Source organism: Oryctolagus cuniculus, chromosome 14 (assembly GCF_964237555.1).
Source record: "Oryctolagus cuniculus chromosome 14, mOryCun1.1, whole genome shotgun sequence".
Taxonomy (NCBI): domain Eukaryota; kingdom Metazoa; phylum Chordata; class Mammalia; order Lagomorpha; family Leporidae; genus Oryctolagus; species Oryctolagus cuniculus.
In genome coordinates, this window is record NC_091445.1 from 22,681,452 (window position 1) to 22,690,191 (window position 8,740).

At 41.5% G+C, this 8,740-nt stretch overlaps 1 pseudogene; it reads left to right on the forward strand.

Moving 5' to 3' along the window:
• Positions 1-815: 815 nt before the first annotated feature.
• On the forward strand, positions 816-2,538 carry LOC100349499 (heterogeneous nuclear ribonucleoprotein K-like; annotated as a pseudogene).
• The last annotated feature ends 6,202 nt before the right edge of the window (positions 2,539-8,740 follow it).

Genomic DNA, 8,740 nt, shown 5'->3' on the forward strand with positions numbered 1-8,740 from the left:
GAGGTTGATTGGACACAGTTCCTGTCTGGAGGCTTTGGGGAAAATTCAGTGTCCAAGCCCATTCTTTTTGTTGGCAGAATTCATTTCCTTGTGGGAGCGGACTGAAGTCCCCACTACTCTCAGCAACTAAACGCATGCATTATTTACCACGTAGTGGTCCCCCTCCACGTTCAAGCCAGTAATAGGATATCCAACCGTTTTCATTCCCTTACTTATTTTAGTATCATAGGGAAGAAAAAAATGGGGGCCAGCATTGTGACATAGCAGGTAAAGCCACCACCACCTGCGATGCCCACACCCCATATGGGAGCCAGCTCACGTCCACTTCAGATCCAGCTCCCTGATAATGGCTTGGGAAAAGCAGCAAATGTGCTTGGGTCCCATGTGGGAGACTGGATGAAGGTCCTGGCTCCTGGCACCTGGCTCCTGGCTTTGGCTTGGTGTTGGACGTTGGGGAAACTTGGGGAGTAATCAGCAGACAGATCTCTTTCTCTCTCTCTCTTCCTCTCTCTCTGTAACTCTGATCTTCCAATAAATAATTCTAAAAAAAGAACAAGAAAAATGTAAAAGAAAAATTGCTTTTAAATGGCTCTGGTAATTAGGTGTCACATTCAAATATTCTCCTTAAGATTGATTGTGTCGGTATTGGTGTGACTGGCTGAGTCTTCCCAGTGAGCAAGCCATGGCAGTCTTGGCAGCCCCACGTGGCTACTGCAGCACTAGCTTGTCACTTGTTGGTCCCGCTCAAAATACTTCAGTTCTGCTCTGCAAGGATATGTAATAACTGCAGACTGGTGTCTGTTTAATATGAGAAAATGGAAACTGAACAGCCGGAGGAAACCTTGCCCAGCACTGAAATCAATGGTGAACTTCTAAAACATCCCACAGAAGATACGGAAGAGAAACAAGCATTTAAAGGATCTAGAAACACTGATGGGATGGTTGAATTATACATTCTGCTTCAGAGCAAGAACCCCGGGGCAGGGATTGAAAAAGGAGGCAAGACTATCAAGGCTCTCTGTCCAGACTACAATTTCAGTGTTTCAGTCCCAGACAGCAGTGGCTCTGAGTGCATACTGAGTATCAGTGCTGATGTGAAACATTGGAGAAATTCTGAAGAAAATCATCCCTACCTTGGAAGAGGGCCTGCAGTTGTCATCATCCTCTGCAACCAGCCAGCTCAGCTCAAATCTGATGCTCTGGAATGCTTAAATTACCAACACTTTAAAGGAAGTGACTTTGACTGTGAGTTGAAACTGTTGATTCATCAATCTGGCAGGAGGAATTATTGGGATCAAAGGCACTAAAATCAAAGAACTTCAAGAGGGCACTCACACAACAATCAAGCTTTGTCAAGAATGCTGTCTTCATTCCATTGATAGAGCTGTTCTTATTGGAGTAGAGCCTGATAGAGTTGTAGAATGCATATAGATCATCCTTGATCTTGTATCTGAGTCTGCCATCAAAGGACGTGCACAGCCTTATGATTGCAATTTTTTTACACTGAAACTTATGACCATGGTGGTTTTACAATGATGTTTGATGACCACCATGGATGTCCTGTGGGATTTCCCATGTGGGGAGGAGGTGGTTTTGACAGATGACCTCCTAGTCATGGTGGCATTTCATGCCTCCTTCTAGAAGAGAGTATGACAATACGAGCCTTCATTGGTGACCACCACCTCCTACTCCTCATCAATGTGCCTGAGGTCATAACAGAGCTCCTAATCTTCCTCTTCCACCTAGAGTGGTGATCTAATGGCTTATTACAGAAGAGGAAGACCTGGAAACCATTATGATGGGATGGTTGGTTTCAGTTCTGATGAAGCATAGGACTCTGCAATAGATACATGGAGCCCATCAGAATGGCAGATGGCTTATGGACCACAGGGTGGCCCTAGACATGATTATTCCTATGCAGGGGGTCGTGGCTCATATGGTGATCTTGGCCGGCCTATTATCACTGCCTAAGTAACTATTGGCTGGATCTATTATTAACAAAGGTGTTCGGCCGGTGCCACGGATTAGGAGGCTAATCCTCCACCTAGCGGCGCCGGCACACCAGGTTCTAGTCCCGGTCGGGGCGCCAGATTCTGTCCCGGTTGCCCCTCTTCCAGGCCAGCTCTCTGCTGTGGCCAGGGAGTGCAGTGGAGGATGGCCCACGTGCTTGGGCCCATGCACCCCATGGGAGACCAGGAGAAGCACCTGGCTCCTGCCTTTGGATCAGCGCGATGCGCTGGCCGCAGCGCACCAGCCGTGGCGGCCATTGGAGGGTGAACCAACGGCAAAAGGAAGACCTTTCTCTCTGTCTCTCTCTCTCACTATCCACTCTGCCTGTCAAAAAAAAAAAAAATTAACAAAGGTGTTCAATGGACTAAACAAATCCATCTTGACTCAGGAGCATCCATCAAAATTGATGAGCCTTTAGAAGGATTCAAGGATCAGATCATTACCATTACAGAAACACAGGACCAGACACAGAATGCACAATACTTGCTGCAGAACAGTATGAAGCAGTATTCTGGAAAGTTTTTCTAAGACTAGTGAAGAAATGAAGAGATCCCACATCTGGCTGTGTGGTCATGGTAACATTTGGGGGGGGGGGAGTAGGGTGGGACAGGGAAAAATAGTAACTAGTCCACGTACCCCTGGCATCTGTTCAGAGCAGTGTGCAGAATTTAATACTCTTTTGTAAGAAGCATTTTATGATTTTTAAAATAAATTTAGTGAACCCCCCCCCAAAAAATTGATGTGTCACATAATATACATGTAATCATGGAAGTAAAATCCATCAGATTCAGAGTTATAAAGATTATCCAGGGATGGTACATGGTAAAAAAGGTATAAAATATAAGGCACATTTTGTATCCAGATCATGTAAAGGCATTCTAAAAATCAAAAATAAAGAAATATATTTGGTGGGTGGATGGGTGGGTATTTAGCCTGGTGAATAAGGCTTGCTGCCTATTTTAGAGTTACCCGAGTTCAGATCTCACCTCTTGCTGCTGATTCCAGCTTCCTCCTAATGCAGACACTGGGTAAAAGCACTGATGACTCAAGTAGTGGTGCCCCTACCACCCAGAGCATTCCTGGTTCTCCACTTTGGCTGGTCAAGGTCCTGGCTAAAATTACTTAATTGCAAACCGGATTAGCAGACTGGGATTCTGTCTGTCAGTCTCTCTCTTTGTTTCTTTGACTCTGAAAACAAAGACAGATGGGATAACTACAAAAGATTAGTGGGAAAAAAAAAGGAACCTAGCTAATAAGCATATGGAAAACTGCTTACTATATTTAATTATCAGGAATTTGTATTTAATTAATTAATTTATTTATTTACATGACAGAGCTCAAAGAGAGGGAGAAACAAAGAGAGAGAGGTCTTCCGTCCACTGGTTCACTCCCCAAGTGGTTACAATAGCCAGGGCTGTGCCAGGCTGAAGCCAGGATCTAGGAGCTTCCTCTAGATCTCCCACATGGGTGCAGGGGCCAAAGTACTTGGGCCATCCTCCATTGCTTTTCTCAGGCCATGAGCAGGGAGCTGCATCAGAGGAGGAGCAGCTGGTACTTGAATCAGCTAACATATGGGATGCTGGCATCCCAGGAGGAGGCTTAACTCACAAAGCCGGCCCCTGGAAATTTCATTTTAAGACCACAGTTAAGAATTATTTCACATACACTAATATTACTATGGTTGAAATCAAGAAGCACCAAATGCCACTTAAATGCATTAAAGATACAGAGCAATTTAAATTAATGTTATTTATAGGAATGTAAAATGATATAACCACCGTGGAGAACTGGCCAGTCTTGCTTATGAAGTTGAAGATGCATCTTCTCTATGACCCACCAAGGTCATACCTAGATGTTTCCACATAGGAGAAATGGGAAGGTATGGGTGTAAAAATACATATACAAGAATCTGCATACCCACTAAACTAGGGTCTTTTTGCTTATTAAACTTCTTTTCGGTGCACTATTAAGCCTTTATACTGTAATGTAAATTTAAAATATCTTATATTAAAATCAAAAAAAAAAGAAAAGGAGAAGTAAGGAGGGTAGGAGGAAGGGAGGGACAGAGGAAGAGAATATCATTATGTTCTTAGCATTGTCTCTGCAGTCACATTGACTCTGTTAAAAACTCATTAAAGCAGAAGCTGCGCAAAAGAGTCTGCGAGCCAGCACTGGAAGGGGAGGTGAGATAAAAACCTTGGTAACTCAAGACATTGGCGGGGAAAGGCAGAAAGAGCCTACAGGGAACGAGGCCTGAAGCCCCACTGGGGAAAGTTCACCAGGCAAATTGGAGGAGAGAAAAAATGAACAAATAAGGGGAACCGGCGGACATTAGCCTCTCCACTCACCTTACAAAGCCGAGCAAGACAAAGAGCAGGCGCCATTTTACATATGTAAAGAGGCACCCACCGGCCATTAGCCAAGCAGAAAAACCTGACTCTGGTGGGGAGAAATAACAGGAGGTTAAGACTTAGTTAGTGAAAGTGAGGAGCTAATGAACTGAGACTGTGAAAATCTGAGGGGAGGGCGAGAGAACTCACTGAGTACACAAACTCGGTAACTTGGGAAAACTGGTGAGAGACTATTGAGAAATTTGAGACCACACTGAGGGCTCCATAAACTCTTTGTGTGGTCCCAGGGGTAACCAGACAAATACCCACAGGGGCCAGATTTCATACATCAGCTACCCTCAATTCCACTCAGCTGTGTGGAATTACGTCCCAACTGAGTCAGGAAAAAAAAAAAAAAGAGAGAGAGAGAGAGAGAGAGAGGGAGAGAGAGCAAGTGGGAGAACAATCAACTTCGGCACAACCTTAACCCTGAAGAACCAAACAGAGCTCTCTGGCCACACCCATCACAGCCTCTAAGGATCCACCAAAAGCAGACAGCCCACTTAATCTAGAGTCCAATATAACAAGAAGAAACCAAAGAATATCTCCAATATGCCAAACAACAAGTGCAGAAACCGAGGTAACAAGAACAAGGAAGACACTATGATGCCCCCAAATGAAATAGACACCTCAATTCAAGATTATGAAGATGATGAGGTAGAAGAAATGCAAGAAGCAGATCTCAAAAAATTGATAAGAACATTAAGAAGTTCTCAAAAACAAATTCTTGAACTACAGAAATCCTTAATGGACAAGATAGAAAATGTCTCTTGTGAAAATGAAATATTAAGGAGGAATCAAAATGAAATGAAACAACTAGTAGAACATGAAACTGTGATAGTGACAAGAAATCTTAATGAAATGAAGAATTCAATTGATCAAATGACAAACACATTATAGAGCCTTAAAAACAGAATGAGTGAAGCAGAAGAGAGAATATCGGACCTAGAAGACAGAGAACAGGAAAATATACAATCAAACCAAAGAAAAGAAGAAGAAATTAGAAATCTAAAAAATATTGTCGGGAATCTTCAGGATACTATTTAAAAAAACCCAACATTTGGGTTCTAGGAGTTCCTGAAGGCATGGAGAGGGAGAAAGGATTAGAAGGCCTTTTTAGTGAGATACTAGCAGAAAATTTCCCAGGTTTGGAGAAGGACAGAAACATCCTAGTACAGGAAGCTCATAGAACCCCTAATAAACATGACCAAAAGAGATCCTCACCACGACACGTTGTAATTAAACTCACCGCAGTGAAACATAAAGAAAAGATCCTAAAATGTGCAAGAGAGAAATGTCAGATTACTCTCAGAGGATCTCCAATCAGACTCACAGCTGACTTCTATTCAGAAACCCTACAAGCTAGGAGGGAATGGCGAGATATAGCCCAGGTACTAAGAGAGAAAAACTGCCAGCCCAAAATATTATACCCTGCAAAGCTCTCATTCGTGAATGAAGGTGAAATAAAGACCTTTCACAGCAAACAGAAATTGAAAGAATTTGTTGCCACTCGTCCAGCCCTGCAAAAGATGCTTTAAGATGTGTTACACACAGAAACACAGAAACACAGAAACACGGTCATCAATATGAAAGAAGGTAAACGAAGGAAACCTCACAGCAAAAGATCACAGGAAGTTCAAAACATATATCAGAAAATATCTTTGGCAAATGCCAGGGCAAAGTTACTACTTATCAATAGTCACGTTGAACATTAATGGCCTGAACTGTCCAGTTAAAAGACACCGATTGGCTGATTGGCTTAAGGAACAAAACCCATCTTTTTGCTGCTTACAAGAAACACATCTTTCCAGCAAAGATCCATACAGACTGAAAGTGAAAGGCTGGAACAAGATATACCATGCCAACAGAAATTAAGAAAGAGCAGGTGTAGCCATCTTAATATCGGACAACATAAACTTTACCACAAAAACTGTTAGGAGAGACAAAGAGGGGCACTATATAATGATCAAGGGATCAATTCAACAGGAAGATATAAGAATTATCAATGTATATGCACCTAATTACAGGGCACCGGTTTATTTAAAAGATATGTTAAGGGACTTAAAAGGAGACTTAGACCCCCATACAATAGTACTGGGGGACTTCAATATTTCACTCTCAGAAATAGAAGATCAACAGGACAGAAGATCAACAAGGAAACAGTAGATTTAAACGACACTATAGCCCAAATGGATCTAACAGATATCTACAGAACATTTCATCCTACACAGAAGGCATTTACATTCTTCTCAGCAGTACATGGAACCTTCTCTAGGATTGACCACATACTAGGCGATAAAACAAGTCTCAGCAAATTCAAAAGAATTAGAATCATACCATGCAGCTTCTCAGACCACAGCGGAATGAAGCTGGAAATTAGCAACTCAGGAATCCCTAGAGCATACGCAAACACATGGAGATTGAACAACATGCTCCTGAATGAACAATGGGTCATAGAAGAAATTAAAAGAGAAATCAAAAATTTTCTGGAAGTAAATGAGGATAACAGCACAACATACCAAAACTTATGGGATGCAGCAAAAGCAGTGTTAAGAGGAAAGTTTATATCAATAGGTGCCTACATTAAGAAATTGGAAAGGTACCAAATAGATGAGCTTTCAATGCATCTCATGGATCTAGAAAACCTGCAGCAAACTAGACCCAAATCTAGTAGGAGAAGAGAAATAATTAAAATCAGAGAAGACTGGCCTCAGAATCAGCCCTAAAGGCACTCGGATCTGGCTGAAAAGCCCATGAGAGTATTTCAGGCATGGAAAGCCAAGACACTCTGGCAAAAAGATCTCTGTGAGTGAGATCCCAGTGGAAAGAACAGGTCTTCAAAGAGGGAGGTGCCTTTCTCTGAAGGGAGGAGAGAACCTCCACTTTGACTATGACCTTGTCTAAACAAGATAAGAGTCGGAGAACTCAAGGGGCTTCCATAGCCTTGGAAACTCATGACTGGTGCATAGGGAGATTACTGATGCCATAAACAGGAGTGTCAATTTGTAAAGTCAACAACAGGAGTCACTGTGCACTTACTCCTCATGTAGGATCTCTGTCCTTAATGTGCTGTACACTGAGGCTTAATGCTATAACGAGTACTCAAACAGTATATTTCACTTTGTGTTTCTATGGGGGTGCAAACTGTTGAAATCTTTACTTAATGTACACTAAACTGATCTTCTGTTAAAAAAAAAAAAAAAAAGAAAAGAAACTAGCAATTCCCAACTTGACTCTCACTGGGATTAAACATGACAATAGGTCTGATCTGATTTCATCATCATTTAAAAAAAATCATCTATTATTTTTCACTTTATGTTTCTGTGTGGGAACAAACTGTTGAAATCCTTACTTAAGGTATACTAAGCTGATCTTCTGTATACTAAGATAATCGAAAATGAATCTTGATGTGAATGGAAGGGGAGAGGGAGTGGGAAAGGGGAGGGTGGTGGGTGGGAGGGACGGTATGGGGGGGAAAGCCATTGTAACCCATGAGACGTACTTTGGAAATTTATATTCATTAAATAAAAGATAAAAAAAAAATAAATAAATAAAATCAGAGAAGAAATCAACAGGATTGAATCCAAAAAAAAAAATTACAAAAAATCAGCCAAACAAGGAGCTGGTTTTTTGAAAAAAATAAACAAAATTGACACCCCATTGGCCCAACTAACTAAAAAAAGAAGAGAAAAGACCCAAATCAATAAAATCAGAGATGAAAAAGGAAACGTAACAACAGACACCACAGAAATAAAAAGAATCATCAGAAATTACTACAAGGACCTGTATGCCAGCAAACAAGGAAACCTATCAGAAATGGATAGATTCCTGGACTCATGCAACCTACCTAAATTGAACCAGGAAGACATCGAAAACCTAAACAGACCCATAACTGAGACAGAAATTGAAACAGTAATAAAGGCCCTCCCAACAAAGAAAAGCCCAGGGCCAGATAGATTCACTGCTGAATTCTACCAGACATTTAAAGAAGAACTAACTCCAATTCTTCTCAAACTATTCAGAACAATCAAAAAAGAGGGAATCCTCCCAAATTCTTTCTATGAAGCCAGCATCACCTTAATTCCTAAGCTGGAAAAAGATGCAGCATTGAAAGAGAATTACAGGCCAATATCCATGATGAACATAGATGCAAAAATCCTCAATAAAATTCTCGCCAATAGAATGCAACAACACATCAGAAAGATCATCCACCCAGACCAAGTGGGATTTATCCCTGGTATGCAGGGATGGTTCAATGTGCGCAAAACAATCAATGTGATACACCACATTAACAGACTGCAAAAGAAAAACCATATGATTATCTCAATAGACGCCGAGAA